Source organism: Malaya genurostris, chromosome 1 (assembly GCF_030247185.1).
Source record: "Malaya genurostris strain Urasoe2022 chromosome 1, Malgen_1.1, whole genome shotgun sequence".
NCBI lineage: Eukaryota > Metazoa > Arthropoda > Insecta > Diptera > Culicidae > Malaya > Malaya genurostris.
Genome location: NC_080570.1, coordinates 96,343,881 through 96,362,248, shown reverse-complemented (window position 1 = coordinate 96,362,248; position 18,368 = coordinate 96,343,881). Strand labels below are relative to the sequence as shown.

The 18,368-nt window shown below is 36.2% G+C and overlaps 1 protein-coding gene across 10 annotated transcripts in view; it reads left to right on the top strand.

Moving 5' to 3' along the window:
• Positions 1-18,368, top strand: part of LOC131425162 (uncharacterized) — a 38,404-nt gene that overhangs the window by 6,411 nt on the left and 13,625 nt on the right. The window lies entirely within an intron of this gene.

The window sequence follows — 18,368 nt, the reverse complement described above, 5'->3', positions numbered from 1 at the left end:
CAAACGCTAAACTCACTTTTTTCAGCGATCGCTTGACCGATTTTCACAAACTTAGGTTCAAATAAAAGATCTTTTTATTTTATATGGAACTCCTTGATTTCATCCGGATCTGTGTTTCGGTTCCAGAATTACAAGGTGATAAGCGTCAAAACCGAGCACAGATGAGCACAGTTTCTATGAAATCAGAATCACGGTTCAGGTACGAATGTCTGTTACCGGTTTGTGATTTTGGATTAACACGGTGTTGAGATTGAGACAAATCACAGCCACTTCACGGGATGTGCACCCGGAGGAATAAAACCGATTCAATAGATTGAATTTTACGGCCGACTTACAGTAATATCGTACACCAACGGTGTAATGATGTCAATGAAAACTAAATAATACTTACTTCCATGCTGTGATCAAAAATTTTTAAAAATCCATTCACATTTTATGCTGTTGGTTAAAAAATAATTCCCTTTTTAGCAAGAATTGCATATACAAAAATAACAGAAATGCAGGATTTCGCTTTCAAAACATAGGCTTTGTCTTTTCATTCAATGTTCATGGAATATTTTCCATTGAATTTTTTGTTAGTGGGTACGGAAATTGAAATGGAATGGAAATTCCTCAAAACTACACACTAAGATTCAATTCCGTTGTTCGGTAATTTTTTTGACGAAAACTTTCGGTAATCAATAGAAATTACCGATATTTCGGTATATGAACGTCGTTTTACAAAACTTATGCAAATTTTTACCGGACGATCTGTTTTCATTACAGAGTTCGGTAAATAGATATACAATTCATATGGTAAATCTGGTATGGCATGGTAAAATAATCTTCCAATAACCGAACTTCTGTAAATACTGATTGTCGTGAAAACTAACTGTCAAACAGTTGATCAAATTTTCAGTAAGTGTCTTTTTATTAATCAAATCTAAATCTTGTAGAGTTCATCGAATGGATTGAGGTACAGGTGCTAAAGTTTTTAAAACATTAGAACCACTAAAAACTTTTTGTTTCCTTATAGACAGAAAATAATTTTGTATCACTTATCCACTTGCTGCCTACACAAATCGTTCAAGGGTAATTTCTGGTGGACTCGACGGATTGTGCAGTGTTTTGGAAGGTGCTCATAATACCGGGCAGCCGGAACATTTGACCCTTTTTCGTAGAATAAAACCATAGCAGGTTGGGATTTTCTTCATTCGTTTTTGTCAATATGTGTAGTTTTCTAAAATCCAAAAATAAAATAATTTCAACCAAAGGAAATTAAAAAAAACAAAAAATTACCGAACAATCAGTTAGATCCATTTGGTTTACAGTTTACGGTAGTTGTTCGACAATTCTGCAATTACCGAACGATCGGTAATCAATTCAATTACCGAACTGATTACCGAACGTTCAGCTGTTGAAAACTCGGTAAAAAATTACCGAATTCTGCGAAATTTTCTAAGTGTGTTGCCAGTGAATTGTTATAGTATGCAGGTCTTATTAGCTTATAACTAAACAACCGTGACTAAACCGATCGAACTTCTATTCAAATAGGTATTATATTGAATGCGGTTAAATTTTATCCGGATCCTACTTCCGGAGTGATGAAAGTTAAAACCTTCATGTAATTGACGATGAAATTTTCAAAACTGATTGTAAAACTATTTGAGTTTCAATTTATATTCCTGTCCATTTGATGACCGTAAAAATTTACTGCAACTGGGAACTTCTCCGAATTCCGGCCTGGATACAGTTATTCAAATTATCCAATATGAAACTTGCATCGATTTCTCGTGAAATGTTAATGAGAAAGACACCATTACACCATTAGGTGGAATAAAACAAGTTTTCAACAAGCCATAACTTAGGTTCGAATATGAACTGAAGTCCTCTATCTTCTCTGACATAATGTAAACTACTCTGACGCTTGCAAACATTATGATACATTCACAATGATCTACATTGTGGTAAGTTTCACTATACATAGAAAAGATTGTGATTTACATACTAGGAGGATTGTACCAATAGTCATTGTATTAGTTGAACTCCCACTATGTTTCCAAGATTACTCGGCCTTCAATACATGTATTATAATACAGTTGGCTCCAATATCTTTGCTTCGGTTTTGTATCGCAATCAGAGTGAAAAATGTATCATAATTCTGGTAAAGTTAAACACAAAGTTATTTTTTATCGATGATATATTCTAATGAATAAGGATATTGTTACCCTACTGATTCTAGTTTGGTATTGCCAGCGCCGTGAGAATCATATTTCTTCAATAGGTTGTAGTTCCACATTCAGTTGTATGCTATGCTACAAAGTTATAATCTATGCTGATAAGAAGCGTATTCATTTATAGTAAATATAAAGCAAAGAAAAATGAAAAATAAACATTCCTTCGTTCATGCTGTACCCATAAATAAAAGACTATCGCTATTCAAGTGAGATTGTGATTAAGTCTAGGCACAGACATAAACTTTCTGAAACTGCCTGGCATAAAATATGCATAGAGTTACATCATGCTGGCCTAGATGACGTTAATTACTTTTGCTCTGCGTTGAGGCATGCTTAGTAAGTTAAACCGAGGAAAACGTTTCATGGAGATGGAGATATTTTGGGTGGGGGCATTGATATTATGCAACGTTCTATGGATTCTCTTGTTGTTGTTATAAATATTAGTTAAATCAGCAGTAACAGATAATCTAAATTTGCTGTTCATCAATGAGAGTTATTTAACTTTTCACACTAACCTAAAAAAGGTAAAACTTACTGAAATGGTTACAATTCTATACATTCAATCATTGTTACAACAGTTACATTTGGTAAAAGGCCGTTTTTTACCTTTCTCATGAAGAACAGGGTTTACAATCGCATTTCTATGCAAACCGACATTTGAACGGATGCTCGGATGACCGTGTGTCATATGCTATATTCGAACCAGACCATTTTAACGAACTAAAGTTAAAATAATAGGTCTTCTGTTCGCATACAAAATTACTGAATTTTATTTGAATCCGATCTCCCGATGAGCATACCATAACAGAACTGTATCAAACCTGTTTCTATTTTGAATACGTGTTAGAATATTTTTTTCATTTTAACTAATGACGAGACCAAACTTATATCAGCATTTGTAACGAAAATTGATTTCAGTTATACTACCGGAAAGCACCGGAAATAGTTATCTCTCTCCGGTTTCTCTGAGATGGTTGAATCGATTCCTACGAACTTATATTCAAATTAAAAGTCTTACTGTTTCATAAGTAGCTGCTTATAACAATGACGCAAAAGAACGTAAAAAAATGTTTAAGTTGAGCTAAAATCAGATAATATTTATAGATTTTGTTAGCTACTCGAACCCGAATTGATAGCTCCTCAAAGCGGAATCAGATCTTTTAATTTTTTATATTTGGCCTTCGGCTCATCAGTGCATTAGCATGTTATGTGATACTGCTAATGCCATCTCGCGGGTCAACGACGTAAAGTATTTGGTATTTACAAATCAAATGTTTGTACCGAAAAGCAAGGTCCTTCCTGAAGTGCCGAAAAAATGACAAGTAGTTTTACATATTTCACTACAAAAATCAAAGAATTGCGGAAGCATATGATATCTTAATTAGTTAATTTCGAAGAACCATTCAGAACTTGGCAGTTCTACCGAAAGAACTAGTTCTCCTGAGTCGTTCATTTGTTCTTCAGAAATTTTGTATGTTTCTGCGAAAGCCAGTTGAAAGCGAATAATTATATTTCGTTGGTAACAGACTCTTCAATAGTGAATGCAGTGACTTTTTTGTGTGTATTTAAAGCAGCAATCGTTCACATTTGTGCACTTTTTCAGAGGCCTCTGAATATATACAATTCATACTTCATGCTACGACCATTTCGAAACACACAGTTATTAATACATTTTCTTTTCGTATTTATTCACTTTCTTTTGAAAAGAACATTTTTTCACGCATTCTTCAAGATGAACTAGTAATTTTGAGCCGTTCGCGAACGGATTGCCCATCTCTAGCTTTAATGGTAATAACCAAATCATTTATTTATTTATTTATTTATTGTGATTCAGGGGTTTTGGTACATCATGGGTACCTGAATGACTGCGGAAAATCCTTTCCTCATAAACTGAAATATGTATTTTAATTCATTGATTCGTTCTATTGTTTGGCCGATTGGATTTTAGTTTTTGTCCTGTCCGATTCCGAAACTATTCATTACTGCATCTTATTTTAACACTAAAGATACACAAAAACAGTAGTTATTTACTCATTATGAAAAATGAACAATATTGAAATGTTTGATGTTTAAATAACACATACAACAATTTGGAAATCTTCAAACTTTGATGTAAAGATGACAGGTTTTAACAATTTTTTATCTGGTTACTTGACATCTCCTGTAAATTATGATTGAGAGTTTTTTAACTTTAGTATAAGTTCGATTGATCTATTGTTTAATCTGAATTTATTGCATTAAACCGGTGATAGAATAGTGCATACTACAGCTCAGCAAAACTATAACATTGTTGCATGGTATAAATACATTATAGCAAATTATTTTGTTAGAAATTTTTAAAGACTGTTAAGTGTTAGATATTCAAATTTTATTCGATATACTGATAATATTAGACTACAACAACAGAATATTATTCTCCACATTTACTACTTAGCCATTGTAGACTAGCTGGAGCACCTTCTTGCGAACGTTCCTCAATAAATTCCGTACAGACTTCTTGGCGACAAGTTTTGACACTTTTTTCTAATCTTTTTCGAAATGTTAAATGGTTTCGGCTGCCGAGACATGTTTCCTAAGATGTGCCTTCGTTAATGCCCAAAATTCCTCAATTGGTCGAAGTTATGGGCAATTTGGTGAATTCATGTCTTTTGGGACGAAAGTGACATTTTTGGTAGTAGGGTAACAGAGGTATTTTGGCCACTTCATATATTTTGGCCCACCTAACAAACTTTATGGATTAAATCGATGTTACGTAACCCATGTTGCATCCATTTGAAGCTAATCACATTAAATTACCTATTGCGGAAGGGTTTTTCAAAGATATCACAACATTTTGTGGATATTTATACAAAGTGGGCCAAAATAAAATCAATCCTAAAGTGGGCCAAATTACCTCTGTTACCCTATACCATTCTACCGTTGATTTCGAGTAGTGACAAGAAGCAAGATCTGGCCAGAAGACAACAGGATGTTTGTGGCTTCGAATCATGGGTAGAAGTCGTTTTTGTAAACATTCCTTGATGTATATTTCGCTGTTAATTGAAGCAGTGATGATGAAGGGTTTCGAAATCTTACCGCAGCTACAAATTGCTTGCCAGACCATAGCTTTCTTACAAAATTTTTCGACTTCATTCGATGTCCCGGACTGGTTCAACACTTGCCCTTCTCGCACCGTATAATATTGTGGTCCCGACAAGGATTTGTAATCGAGTTTCACGTAGGTTTCGTCGTCCATGATTATGCAGTTCAAAATTCCAGCATGAATCGTATTGTACAGCTTTCGAACCCTCGGCCTGATTGATGCTTCTTGTTTCGGACTACGTTTTGGTTGTTTCTGCTTCTTATAGGTTCGAAGATTCAAACGTTCTTTAGCACGAAGAACATTTGACTTCGAAGTGCCCACTTTTTTGGCCACATCCCGAACTGAAACCTCCTTCTTTTGCTCGAACGCCTTCAGTATACGTTTATCCAACTGAGGGTTATCAGGACCTTTTTTCCGACCCGTTTATCCTCCTCCTCACCGAACTTATTGATTGCATTTCGCACGGCTTTTTCACTTACTCCTTCCATTTTTGTTATCTTTCTCATTGACAGTCAGCGTTCTGTGCACCATTTGTACACAATTTTTCGACGTTGTTCTGCTGAAAATCCACGCATTTAGAAACAAACTAATAAAAACGAATAAATAACTGCACAAGTGGTTAGAGAAGAGTGTAAACAACAGGACGCAGCCATAAAAATTGACAGATTCGGAACCATTGTGAAATGGTAGCGGTTTTTGGTTGCGTCCATACTTTCTGGGACAGTCTTTAGTAGTACATAGCGAATTTACTGGAGAAGCAAATCCATATATAGCACAATTCATTACAGCGTAGTTTGTAAAATGACTGAATTTTACAGAAATGATTTTAATATGGGTCAAACATAATCCTAAAACGCCTTAAAAAAGAAAGAAATATTCCTTTCATAGTGGAATCCAAAACGAACCTTTCTTTCTTTTTTAAGACGATTTAGTTTCATTACACTAATCGATCGAAAACCAAACTTTGATACCCTATCTTGCAAATAGGTCTGTAAATCTACATGTTTAAACACTGAAAAATATATCAAAGTTCATTAAACATGTGTTTGACTAACTGTAAATATGAGTAATTTTTGGCACTCGAATATGTCGCTCCTAATAGACGTTAATCTACACGGATTTTGCAGACTGGTGCATATTAAGGTGACCGTGGACAGAAGCCAAGGAAAATAAATGTAAAAGTATTGGTGAAACAATACTTTTTCATATAGTAATAGTATTTGTGAGTAGAGAGGAATAATATTTGTGTGCTGAAAGGAATACAATTGCAAGAACAAAATGTAAACATTGAAACTATTCAAATCACCTAGCAGAACAGAGTGGACTTATCTCATCTTCATGTTCATTCTGAAGCTAACAAATTGCAATCTTGAGAATATAATGATTGTGCCAAAGAAGATAGTTTTGCCTTCGTTTGATTCTTGGCATTTTTCTTACATTACAAAGTAAAAAGGAAGCTGTTACATTGATGGATTAAGTATAGTAACACAACACAAAATCAGAACAAACTCTGTTGTAATGGCTTTTTGTATTAATTTTTAGTTTTGAATATGAAGCTCACATATTCAAAAAAACACAAACCAACAAATTCTACATTTTCCATTTAGTCGACAACATCATCGTTTTCAGATAGGGAAGCAACCTCACCCAGAGAACAGTCAAGTGCCACTTGACGAGAGGGCTTGATGATAAATCGGCTATTTTCTCTGAAAAGATTTGTCTTGCACATTTGAAGATATAATTTCATATATTGACGAAAATATTTTAGATCTTTACCTATTGATACCAAATTATTGGATCAAGTACAGTTTCTAAAATCTGTGGTATTGTTTTGAACCGGCACTTCTGGCAGTTCTTCCACTGTTTGAACTGATGAGTCCCGCACATACTCGCTACCCAAAACACACTATATCAACGTATTCCATCTATTTTTCTATTGATTTTCGCGAATGAGCGCTGCTTTCTTCTTCTTATATGGACGAGGCATTTCGAAAAGATTGCAATACTTGAACTGTTTGTTTATTTTTTGCATTCCATTGCGACGGTAACTAAGACAACAGGGTTGCGGATAATTTGGAAGGGAAACAATGTTTGCAATGGAAATAAGGGAAATGTTATCGTTATTTAAAAAAAATATTGAAGTTTTAGATGGTGATGTACGAAAGTAGTTTTTATCAGTAATTTTAACTATATCAATGTGCGACAAATTGAAAATAAAACCATTTTTAGTGCATTGCAAGATTTTTTTTTTTCTAATTATGTATGGCATCACTGCGAATATAAAAGGGTGGTATTACCAATACTAAAGCAGGCCGGCAAACTTTTTATCGTGGATTTTAGGAAAATTTTCAAAACCAGAACTGTGAGTTATTCTTAGGTTTTATGATAAAATGTTTAGATCTAAGGATAAGTTTACCGGCGAAGAACAACTCAAAAGTTTTTCATAAAGCTTACTTGTATCACAGAGCTATAAACAGCAGTTGAAATCTTGAGGTGAGTGAAAAATAATAACATTCTAAGAAGAAACCATCGAATGAAGGTCCGAAAAAGTTTTGCACAAATCATTCGTCAGAGTTGATAGTTTATCGTAAACATATATCAATACGACGAGTGATTATGTCACTAAATTGCAGTAGCAATTCTACGCAACATATTTATCCCCACGCGTAGAAAAAATGTGTTTCATGGTTTGTTTACATCAATAGCAGGGCAAAATAGCGGAAGGTGGAGTGGGAGGGTAGGTGGTTTTTTGGTTGCCATTTGTGGCTCGCTTCCATAGTCACCTTAAGCGATCTGAGAAACAGTATAATTTTTTTTGCATGGCATGTGTGAAATCATTTATTCGATATTATCCAGAATGATACTGGTTGCCTACAAAGCAAAGCCTTGGTATTACACATTCCTTTTGTAGAATTTGACCTTCTGTTTCAACAGACTTCGCAGTTGATTCGTACAGAACAAAATCCTTGCATGTCGGGACTCGAACATACGAAAACTGGCTTGTAAGACCAGTCCCCTATGCATTGAACCGCAACTCCAGGGTCTTGTTGTTACTTTGTACTACGAGTTTATGTATGACGACTGACTAAGTCTAGCTTGTTTTAACTAATTTATAATTCTTTATGTGAACTCAATCCTGAGAGATATCTGATTTTATGTTTCTGTAATCTAAATGAATTGAACTTTCAAATATCATGCTGTCTGAAGAAATCGAGCAGGTATCAAGACCAAAGATTATCAGGGTACCGAGACCAAAGAAGATAAATATAAATCCAAGCAATATGTGTGTTTTCTTTTTTTTTCAAGTATGAAAACTGAAGCTCAGTTTGCATTGAAGGCATCCAAAAAATGAATAACTATCATTCAAGCTAATATAAGTGCATTTGGACAGTTGTGCGATGGCACTGAGGTATCATCTGCCTCTGGCTCGAAATAGCGTCAACATGAGATAAGAAACTGAAAACTGGAGTATAATACAATGATTCTAAATTTGAATAACTAACTACCAACTGCTTTATGTATTTACTGATTCTTACTACAATGTTAACTATGACTTGCGCTATTACACAATACTTGAGAATGCTATTTCTCAAGTCAATACTGTGATAACGATTCAAACAGAAAAAAATCATCACCTAGGGTTCCTAATAATTACTTTTATCTCATGTATCATTCACGCATGAGTTACCGCAGTGATAAATATCGAATGCCATCGACTGTAATTCTCAAAGCACGTACAAGTTATATAATTTTGATTCGATTAGCTTTATTTCAATTACTGCTGCTTGCTAAATATAACTCATGGGACCACGAAGAACCATTATTCTTATGTAAAGATTAAATATTTTTACTAATCACCAAAACAGCCGTTTGAATGGAAATTGAAGAATTGAAATCGACATTAACAAAAATGTTGAACTCCTGCTCCGGAATCACATGGTGATGAGTGATGAAAATCTAATTCCAATCGTTCTAAAAAAGTGCGTATGTAATACAGAGTTTTAAATTCATTGAGAATTTTCCGAAGCTGATGGAAAAAAGTAGTCTTACCATCCACACAATGTCGTCTGAAATATTCAAATGATACACCAGCTCAATCAGGAAACTTGTCTCAAGTGCGCGATCCTCAAAAACTAAATGATTTTTGATCATTACGCAACATATTAACAATTTTGATGTTCTTATATACTTTTTTTTAAATTGAGCTTATTTTAAGTTTTATCAGTGTCTAACAAGAAAAACACATTGGAAAATTTCAAATGAATACTATTATGGAATGAAATACTGGGATAAAGTTTCCGCAAGGACAGAACAAGTTATCAAAAAATGCATCTTTCGAATGAAGCAACCAAAATCGGATTTTTTCATTATTGGCTTCCGGCTCAATGACGTTAAACCTAAATTTGAAACTAACTTGAATCAAACAGTTTGTCAGAAATAAAATTATAAATTGGGTTTAGATTCTGCATCAAGCGAAAAGGATATAAATGAATTAACGCTTTACTCGGTGGTGTGCAGAAACAATTTCGCTCACTTAACGCTATCAACATCAAATAAATTCAATCGCCTCTGAAATATTTTATCTCTTTCCTCCTTTCAACAATAAAAAAAACCAAACGTTTTTGTTTATCATTAGATTTGTTTGTTTATTCATTTTCTCTGCAATACGTAATTATTACTATGTTGGCAAAATAAATTGCACATTTAGTGTGAATACAGCGCGTGTTTTTACGGCAGTTTCAAATTTATTTTGTTCCATTTGATGAAATGACTGTGTTAGATGTTATTTTAGAATTTCACGGATAGTGGTAGAAAACAAATATAATCAATTCAGTCTATAGGTAGTAACGTAGCAGGTAAATGTAAATCTTCGCTTAGAAGTTTCATGAGCTTGGATTTTCTGAACCAGGTTAATTTCAATTCCAATTCGTGATCGAGATTTTCAGGCACATGTACAAATATTACACACTTCAAAGAGGGAGGGTTTAGTTGTAAACATAAACCTGTTTCAAACCACCTAGTGGTGTGATGGAACCTTCTGTAATATTACTAATATTCTTGAAAAAACTACTCATTGAACAGAAATAGGGCAGTTCATTCGGGCGCAACTAGCAAAGCCTAAATATCGAAATATTTTCGTGTTAAAATTAGGAGAACTTTTTCAGTTCAGTTCAGTTCAGTTTAAGTGACGGTTTGAAATTTGAAACACTCTTCTTCCTGTAGTTCCGGATTACCTTTTATTTGGGCTTTTTGTTTGTGAAAATCGGTTGGGCCGCTGCGGAGAAAGTGTGAGTGTGTTCTGGTTTGGAGTTTTTGGCCACAATTTCTAGGAATCAGGTATATCCGAAGTCGGCTCGTATGTTCAGTAACTAATATAATAACACATGGAGCAATAAGTCCCGAGACTAACAATGGAAACAACATTTTTTTTGCAAATTTTTTTTATTCATCAACATAATCACCTTTTAGGGTGATACAATGGTTCCAACGTTTTTCCAATTTTTCAATACCATATTTATAAAAAAATTATCTTTCGCTTCAAAATAAGCTTCAGTTTCAGCGATGACCTCCTCATTTGAGCCAAATCTTTTTCCCTGGAGCATTTTTTAAGATCAGCAAAGAGCCAGTAGTCACTGGGGCTAAATCTGGCGAGTATGGGGGGTGGGGAAGCAGATCAAAGCCCAATTCGTTCAATTTCGCCATTGTTTTCATCGACTTGTGACAGGGTGCATTGTCTTGATGAAAAAGGACTTTTTTCTCTGCATGTGCGGTCGTTTTTTTGCGATTTCCTCCTTCAAACGCACCAGTAAGTCAATATAATAATCACTGTTGATCGATTTACCTTTTTCGAGGTAGTCAATGAAAATCACGACATGCGTATCCCAAAAAACTGATGCCATGACTTTGCCAGCTGACTGCTGCGTTTTCGGACGCTTCGGACGGCTTTCGCCAGCTGTGCGCCACTCAGATGACTGCCGCTTCGACTCTGGAGTGTAGTGATGTATCCATGTTTCGTCCATGGTCACGTAACGACGCAAGAAATCTTTTTTGTTGCGAGTAAATAGCGATAAACTGCTTTCTAAATCATCGGCTCGTTGCTGTTTTTGTTCCATCGAAAGCAATCGCGGCACCCACTTGGAAAAAACCTTTTTTATGTTCAATTTATCATGAAGGATAGTAAATACACTTCCATAAGATATCTGTGTCATCTCAGCAATCTCACGGAGCTTCACTTTACGATCTTTCATTATAATTTTTGTCACTTCACTCACATTTTCCGGTGTAACGGCTTCCACAGGTCTACCCGAGCATTCCGCGTCATTTGTGTCGGTACGACCACGTTTAAACTCGGCGAACCACCGACAAATCGTTGCTTTTGATGGACAAGAGTCCGGATAACATTTTCCAATCCATTATTTCGCTTGCACGGTGTTTTTACCCACTAAAAAAACAATGTTTTATCAAAACACGAAACTCGGTTTTTTCCATTTTTTAAACAAACTACAAAACGACTTTACTCCAACCTCGATAACTCAGCTGTTTCTGGTCGGATCGACTTAAAATTTTGACCCGTTTCATGCAAAGGTTAGTACTCAAGAAAGACGTAGTTACTGGTTTACTACGATCGCCATCTCTGCTTTAGTCTCGGGACTTATTGATCCATGTGTTACATATATCAAGCATAAAAAATATATTATTTTTTTATTTTTTCAATATGACGGCTCTGAAAATAGCTTCTCTAACTCTTTCTACTTGTTGGTGGGTGTCATCATTTCTTGGAAACCAATAATCGGGAAGCAGTTTCATATTCTGTATCGAGTTGGTTATGGTCGGAACTAGAATGAAAAATTTCCGCCGAGGACAAACAAAATGGTGGCCTTTTTCCAATTTTCACCCCTTTTTCGTTATGACTTTTTTAAATTGCAATTAATATTTTTGGTTGCTGTTCCGACCATAGAGAGACATCTAACGAGTAAAATGCCGTTTGATTCATGTTGATTCGTGCAATAGCCTTGGAATACGAGTGACACCCAGTTGAAAAAAACATGATTTCGAGAAAAAGCCTATCAAAGTTTTTACTCTTGACTAATCGTGCCTGGGCGCGCAAGCGTCCCACCTTTTTCTACAAACTGCTCGGTCGCGTATACCTCCCGGACCAATTATATATATTTGTAAGAGTATTTTCTTGCAATTTACCGAATTGTTCGATTTGTTGAAAATTGAATGGAGGAACCTGGCCTTAAACGCGAACTCACACATTGAAAATCATATCTCTTGGTGCTAGGCTCAGAGTATAAGTCGGTTCGATATTGATTCTTGTTTTGTATTTTTGCGTAAATATCTGTTTATTAAACTTATTTTTGTGTATTACATCAACGATTTACAGTACAAGTGTTTTGACCCTTTGCCCTTTCATCTTTGTTGTTCATACGATTCGTTATTAATATTAGGTGTTTTAGTGACTCTTGGTTTACATACTAATGTTTAATCATTATATTTACTTTAATTATTAATAAAATATCTACCTACTTAAAACTATCCCTAACCTAATACGTACAAATTTTGAATTTTTTGTATTACAGGGATTGAGCATCTTTAAATTCGTATTGTTCGAATTTTTGTTCTTGTAGTATATCCAGGGAGGTCATCTCATGTACTTCACTAGTCCTTTTCCAAGGGGCTTGTGCGTTCGTGCACAGCCCCGCCAAACAGGGACTGCGTAATCAATTGCGGGGTAGATGATTTGTTTATAGACAGCCATCTGATTCTTCAGGCACAGTTTAGATGTTCTACAAATCAGCGGATACAGTATGCTGCATTTTTGAACGATTTTGTCAACATGTGACCTGAATAGCTGATGTCTGTCGAAGGTGAGTCCTAGATAGATAACTTCGTCGGACCATTGGATGACCTCATCACCGAATCGTATTCGGCATTCGTCTGATCGAACAAGTTTTGTAGATCTTGAATGTGGAAACAAAATGATGACCTGAGTTTTTGCTGCATTGATCACAATTTCCGAAAAAGGTAGGATATCTGATGTAAAAATGTAATAGGATGGAATCTAGGATACTTCCTTGGGGTACACCAGCATGAATAGTAAATCTCTCTGAGAAACCTGGAATACTCTATCTGCAAGATAATTTTTGATTATTTTTGATAAGATACATGGGAAAATTAAACCGATGCAGTTTGAACACAAGGCCATCGTGCCACACATTGTCGACTGCCTTTTCAATATCCAATATTACCATGGCAGTCGTTTTGGACTCTGATTTGTTTTGCTGGATGACGTTGTTAACTTTTGTGAGTTTGTGGATCTTCCTTTCCAGAATCCAAACTGTTCTTCCAGTAATATGTACTGTTCATCTGTGAAAGCAAAAATTCGCCTTTGCATTGACTTTTCAAACAGCTTGGATAGGATAGAGAATAAGCTGATGGGCCGATAGCTGTTCGAAAAGGAAGGATCTTTCCCAGGGTTTCAAAACTGGGTTAACTTTAGCTAACTTCCACATTGAAGGGAAGTAGCCAAGCTCCCAGCACCTGTGAAAAATTTCAGGTAAGAAATCAAATGTTCGAATACTCAAATGTTTCAGCTCAATGTTGAAAGTGTTGTCGAAACCGGGGGTCTTCATATTTTTGGATTTTTTCACAATAGCCATCAGCTCATTCACAGTGACTCTACCTTCCTCAAGAACCAAGCTGTCTGATTGGTCAACCTCAGCTACGCTATCAGAAACGACTCATTCTTGTGGACTAACAATGTTGAATCCTAAATTGTGAGAACACACAAATTGCTGGCCTAGCGCATTTTCCTTCTTTACTGGTAAGATTACAGGTATTTCTTGAGCTGCGTCCTGGGGTGACATCAGGGGAGGAATAGGCTTCGGTTTTTTTCTTAAGGGCCTTCGTTAAGGACCAGATGGGCTTTGAATGTTGGAGAATTTGTCGAAGCTTTTGCTGGAAGTTCCTGTTGCGAAGCTCAGTTATCCTATCCTGGATAATCGTAGTTATGTTGTTATAAGAGATCTTCTTATCTAGGATGACAGTTCGTTGATACTGCCTCCGGTAGATATTCCGAAGTCGGATGAGTTTCTTGGTGAAACTGTCAATTTGAAGAGAGGAATTCGGCATATGTTGTACTGGAACCGTCCTATCACGAACGACTGCGATTGAATGCTGGTAGGATGATAGGGCCGCATTGATTTCCATCGGAGAATTAAGAGGCAAATCGATATTAATTAGTTGGTCGGCGATTTGTTGGAATTGGACCCAATCGGTACGATAATAGTCCCTCCGAGGTTGAATAGGCACTGTTTCTGGTAAAGATCCCAATGTCAATATTACTGGAAAGTGGTCGGAAGCAGTGGCGTCTCGTGACAGAATTTACGGGTTGTGCACTGCTTATATGGTATGATATCAGAACCGTTTCGACGTTGCAACAGAAACAGCAATTTGTTTACGACTGCCATAAGCATAAGTCACTGAAGCCTCTCCTGAATGTGTGCATACAAGTTCTCACAGAGCCTATTCGACCAGTTGTTCAGTGCACGAGGTGCACATGAGGACGAGACGCCACTGGTCGGAAGAAAGTTCGTTGAAGACAACCGGAGAGCTGTCTATGGCGATGCTGCTGATGAATATATCCAAAAATGGAATGAACTCCCGTTCTGGAAAGTCGCGTTGGTTGATCCGGAGCAAGGATGTTGTACTGTCCAGCTTCGTAGTCTTCGGCAAGCACGAATCCGTTTCGATTTTGTTTCCCCACAGCTCATGCCGTACGTTCAGGTCCCCGGCAACGATGAATTTGTTCTGTCGTCGAAAGAGCTTAGCCTGATCTTGCTTCAATGACGCACTCGTACCATCTCGAAGATTGGTTTGATTGGGGCAGTACGCTGCAATGATGATGGTCCCATCGTCGTTGTAATCTCAATTCCGATGGCTTCTATAAGTTGCAATTTAAAGGCAGGCAGAAGCCTGTGCTGAATGGATCGTTTAATGGCAATGGATACTCCCTCTCCTCTGGTAGTTGTCCTATCGAGCCTGTGAATTCTATAATTGGAAATATAAATATAAATTTCCGGTTGAAGATGAGTTTCAGTTAAAATAGCAATGTCGGCATTCCTCTCTTGAAGAAACTCGGACAATTCAGCAGTTTTGCTCCTGAGTGAGCAAGCATTCCAATTTACTACAACCAACTCATTATAATGCATATTCGATGATGAATTTTCCTAAGGCGTTGATTTGATCTAACCGCGTTCTGCAGTTTCGTAGTTTTGTTGTCATTGCTAGTAGAAGGATGGTCGCCATCCCAGTTCACACATTTTACTGCGATGTCATCTAGTAGGCAATCGTTGGTATTGTGGGATTCGGGACATTTCCGCACCGACTTTTCATGTGACAATTCCTCACTCCATGGCCGTAGTTCAATCAGTTCGTTCACTGTGTGACATCCCGATGTACGATGTATTTCATTCGTATTCCCAACAACGCTAGCGAAATCAAAAGTAGCTAGGGGCTAAGGGCGAATATTTCCAAGCAGTAGTTATAATGATACCGTAAACTAAGATGTTGTACAGTGGGTCAATAAAGTATTGGCACACCCCACATTTTCTTCAGATCTAGGCTATCGTACATTTTTCGAAAATTTCAACACCACCACGTAATTCCCCGTCCAAAATAACCCCAAATCACTCATTTTCAATAAATAATTTCATTTTAATCAGAAGATAGCACAAAAAATGCAAATATACAAACCAAAAAAGTATTGGCACCCCTGCTAAAAAATCACATTGTTTGTTTGTTTTTTTCACAAACACTTGTTGCAAACATGAAAAAGTTTGTCTACGTGTTAATTAAACACTGTCCGGTCACGTTTCGATTATTTTTATTAAAAAATTAATATGATTTCTACTAAAGTTGGAGAATGGTCGTCGGATACTCGTCAAAGAATAATTAATCTTCACTTAAAAGGCTACAGTTATGGTGATATCGAAAAAACAATGGATATAAGTCGTTCTACAATACGGGCAATCATAAAAAAACATGAAAAAACTGGAACCGTTTTCAATCAACCAAGAAGTGGCCGACCAGCGAAGATTACGCCACGAGAAAAACGTCGTATTCTACATGTAGTCGAACAAAATCCTCGAGTAAGTGCCCAAAGCTTGGCCGACGAACTTGAAAACACTTCAGATAAAAAAGTCAACCCACAAACAATCAGAAATTGCCTTCACAAAGCCGGTTATTACGGTAGATCAGCTCGTAAGAAGCCATTGATTTCTGAAACGAACAGAATAAAACGTTTGAATTTTGCAAAAGAATACGTTAACAAACCTCAAGAATTCTGGGATAATGTTATTTTTTCAGATGAAAGCAAGTTTAATTTGTTTGGTTCCGATGGTCATCAAGTGGTTTGGCGAAAACCCAACACTGAATTACTTCAAAAAAATATTTTAAAAACGGTAAAACACGGCGGCGGTCACGTTATGGTTTGGGGTTGTATGTCGGCAAATGGCGTCGGAAATTTAGAATTTATCGACGGAAAAATGAATGCTAAACAATATATCGATATTTTAAAAGTAAATCTACATGCGAGCGCGGCTAAGTTGAATATTCTCGATACGTTTATTTTTCAACAAGACAATGATCCAAAACATACAGCGTATGTGACACGAGAATGGTTACTCTACAATGTTAAAAATAAACTGAACACGCCGCCACAATCACCTGATCTTAACCCAATCGAGAATTTATGGTCAGCGGTGGAGAGGGCAATTCGAAAACACACCATAGCCAACCTTCGAGAGTTGAAAACCGTTTTACTGAAGGAGTGGGAGAAGATTTCAGCAGACTACACTCGATCGCTTGTAAACTCTATGAAACGACGGCTAGAAGCCGTTATCGTGGCTAATGGCTTGAATACGAAGTATTAGATCGATTTTAGTCCTACATTTTATCATTTTACCGTTTTATTTGTTGAATTTTAGCGTTAATTTTTTATTTTCCGGCAGTGTGCCAATACTTTTTTGGTTTCTGTTTTTGTTTTTTTTGCATTTTCTTTTAATCGAAATAAAATTATTTATTGAAAATGAGTGATTTGGGGTTATTTTGAACGGGGAATTACGTGGTGATGTTGAAATTTTCGAAATAAGTACGAGAGTCTAGATCTGAAGAAAATGTGGGGTGTGCCAATACTTTATTGACCCACTGTAGATGTTCAAAACCTAACCACTGTATGCTTGGTTTTATTTTTGGAATTTTGAATTCGCACCTCTATATAGAATACAAAGACGTAGTTAATCTGAATCTAAGCTTGTGTGAATCGGTTAAGTCAACTTGAATAAAAATGAGAGTAAATTATGACCACAAAGCAAACCCTTTGCATTACATTCTTTTTGTAAAATTTGATCTTTCTGTTTCAACAGACTACGCAAACGATACACAATATTTAATTAGTAGTATCAGTATCAGTAGTAGTAGTAGCATTATACATTCTACTCATCTTAATAAGACCTTTCAAAGATTTTTATCCGCTATTTTTTTTGGAAATGGCTAAACCGATTTAACCGAATTCAGACTCGTTTAAAAGCTGTTGTTAATTCATTGATCAAATTCGAAGTGTAAATAGCTGTCACTTTCGGTTCCGAAGATATAAGTGACATAACTGGCACAACGGACTTTTCTCTGAAATAAGTAACCCGATTGAAAGAAGCTTGAGCTAGTTTAAAAGCTACTATTGATTCACATCTGGTTCTGGAGATATCCTCGGTATAAGTGACGTAACCGGCAAAACGCAATTTTTCTCTCTGTGGAAATTTTTGGAGATGGTTATTTTGATTCCAGCATGTCTGGATTTGTTTGAAGGGCACCCTTTTCTCGGCAACGAATTTCAACAAAGTGAAGCTTATTTTAATGATACAATGTCATTGCTCAAGTTCGGAAAGGTTATGGCGAAAGTTTCCGATCCGGGAGATGTAATCTCACGTAAGGTTAAGATTACGTAACCGACAAATCGCAGTTATTTTTTAAAACAGTGAACTTTCTCGAAGATGCATAAACCTATTTCG